Genomic DNA, 2938 nt, shown 5'->3' with positions numbered 1-2938 from the left:
GGAAAAAGGCGTTGAAACCCCCAATGGGAATGGACAAAGGTAGGGAATGCTGTTTTGGTGTTATCAGTGCACTACAGGCATGTTAATTGTCAATTACACAATAGTGTAGTTAGTGTTTTGTCCTTTTTCAACTATGACGTGACGGCTATCCCATTGATGGCTGAATGTTTTTTATTTTTTCAGCAGTGTGTGTTGTATACCTTTCGATCAGATTTGACCTTGTGCACTTTGTCCAAGTGTTTAAGTAATGAATATTTTCCTGTACAGCTGAACAGGCTCTTGAGATCCTACGTGTGCTGCCATCACTGTTCCCCTCCACGTCTGCTCCTCCAAAGAGGGTACGAAATGCGAGTGAGGCTCTGGTGCATGTCCTCGAGGTGAGCTATCTGAAATGTTGCAGGATCATTTTGACTGCAGTAATCGGAAAAAATTGTAACTGAAGGTGCTGCCTCTGATGACTCCCCATGTATTTCCTATTCCATACTGTATGTTCTAATCCTTCAAAGACACAAGAAAACATTTGGTTTTAGAAAGAGGATTTTCAATGGGTAGATGTCTTGGCTATGTCACAGTACAAAAATGGGTGCATTACATGGTAGCAGGTTTTATCACCAATGATAACCAAGCAAGACTAGCCTAGCCTTGGTTTTTAGTTATTTTGGAAGGCTAGACGTGTATAAACAATAAATGCATTGGGGATATTCTCAGTACTGTAACTTTTGTCAGAATTTTACTTTGTAAAGTTTTGTGTTTGGGAAACGACCTTCTAGCCTAGGTTGTTCCGAATGACCAAAATGCATTATCCTGACAGAAGGATGTCTGTGTTATGTGTTACAGGAAACGGAAGACCCCAATTCATACCTGAAAAAAACGGCCTCTCTCCTGCCCAGTCCTGATTGTCAGTCCGTCCAACTGCCTCCTAGCGGTAGGAGATGTGGGAATAACCACCTTTCCAAAAGACAAGCTTACCGAGAGTGCTTTATACCTAATGGCCTACTATTATACCCTACACCTGACCTATCCAAAGTGTGTAGCCACTCTGCTTTCGGTCATCCAGACGGAGGTCCTCTTAGACAAAATCCATGAGAGAGATCTCACATCGTCTTACAAGAAGAGCATGGCTGAGTGGGAAGCTTTTATTGGCCAATAAAACCACTGGTCAGATATGTGGTGTACAGGATAGCACTTCCTCTCTCCCGCCAAGGTTGCCACAGTCCATGTTCATTGCATGTTTTCATGTTGGAGTTCCATAAATACTGTGAGCCAAAATGTTGAAGAAATTAAGATGTTTCCCTTTATGTTCAATTAAAAAAAAATTGGGTTAAATGCAGGACTAGTTTTCATTTATTCTGTCTTATAATAAATAGTTAATGTCTTGAATCTAGTAGGTGAATGTCTTGAATTTAGTAGGTGAATGTCTTGAATCTAGAACAGTATTACTTTTGTAGAGCTTAAAATAAGGTAAATACACTTGATGACAGGATGGTAAATTACTTTTTATAATGGCAAAAGAGTCAGGAAGGCTAACTTCAAGACATTTGTCTCAAAATGCCATTTTCTAATCTTATTTCAAGTAGCTGGTGGACTTAAATCTAAAACAGTGTAACAATTATATAACTAAAAATTTGTTAAATACACTTGAAACAAGCAGGATGACAAAAAAAAAATACTGCTTTTTAGAGGAAAATACTATTTTTGAGCATGACAAGCTTATTATGAGACACACAACATCACAATACTAGTAAAATATAGCTAAAAATGAGTTTTCCCAGCTAATTTCAAGATCACTCTTATCTTGTTAGGCTTCAATATAATGTCTTATTTCAAGAAATCTTACTAAGACAATTTTCACTTGTTCCATTGGCAGATATTTTTGCTTATTCCAAAGCAAAAATATCTTGTATTAATATTTTTTTGCTTATTTTAGGAGTGGCCTTTTTTGCAGTGTAAGGAGAGACCCCCCAAGGAAGATTTAATCAGGAAACATCAATCCAGATTCCCTCGCCACACTGATGTTTGAAAAACCAAGGATCCAGATTGTAAATTTGTTTATATGTCAGAATCAGAATCACTTTTATTACCCCTTATTGTACAGTAGGCTACACAAGAGCAAAATTATTAGGCTTGGTTCCTCAGCATACACATAGCTGCAAGAAAAAAATATAAAATAAGTATAAAAATAAATAAGTATAAAATTAAATAAGTAGCAGCATTAATAATAATAATAAAGTAATGAGGTATAATAAAGAGTGAAGTGTAGGGTGTTCAAGTGGTAGTGTTGTAAATGTGTTTGTAAATACAGTCGGCCTATGTCTACCTTTACCCATTAGGAAAACATGTTTAGGCCTACAGACACTAGTGCACTTTCTAAATAAAACCAACGATTTTTGAACAAAAGTTTTTTTTATTGAGAAGAAATTAAAAAGTAAACGCAATGCAGTTAGGCAGGAACAGAAGGTAGGAACAGAAGGGTAAAATATTAGATTAGATTAGGCTTTATTGATCCTTTTGGGATGACTCCCTCAAGGAAATTGATTGTCCAGTAGTTTACAGAAAGAAACACAACACAATATTAAATTATATACAATATAAGATAAACAATACACTCTTAGATAACTATAAAAAGTCAAATAAAAAGTAAACAGTAAACAATAATAATATAAGATAAACAAACTCTTAACTAACTTACTATAAAAAGTAAACAATAAACTCTTAGCTAATATAGAAAGTAGAGATAATAATAGAAGTAAAACAGGATTCAAGTAAAATAAAAGATAAATGTAGAGAACTGTATAGAGGATTAATATAAATATAAATAAATAACTATATAAATAAATAAATAAATGTAAACATAAATAAACATATATACATATACACATGCATATACATATACACACATACACATACATATACATACATACACACATACGGCATTGTG

The 2938-nt window shown here is 34.6% G+C and overlaps 1 long non-coding RNA gene across 1 annotated transcript; it reads left to right on the top strand.

The window, feature by feature from the left end:
• Window positions 1-870, top strand: LOC130386618 (uncharacterized). The gene is made up of 3 exons (XR_008896143.1): window positions 1-39; window positions 268-377; window positions 838-870. It is a non-coding gene; the product is annotated as an uncharacterized LOC130386618 (long non-coding RNA).
• The last annotated feature ends 2068 nt before the right edge of the window (window positions 871-2938 follow it).

This window comes from Gadus chalcogrammus, chromosome 7 (assembly GCF_026213295.1).
Source record: "Gadus chalcogrammus isolate NIFS_2021 chromosome 7, NIFS_Gcha_1.0, whole genome shotgun sequence".
Classification (NCBI taxonomy): domain Eukaryota; kingdom Metazoa; phylum Chordata; class Actinopteri; order Gadiformes; family Gadidae; genus Gadus; species Gadus chalcogrammus.
The sequence above is the reverse complement of the archived record's forward strand: the minus strand, read 5'-3'. Positions and strand labels throughout refer to the sequence as shown.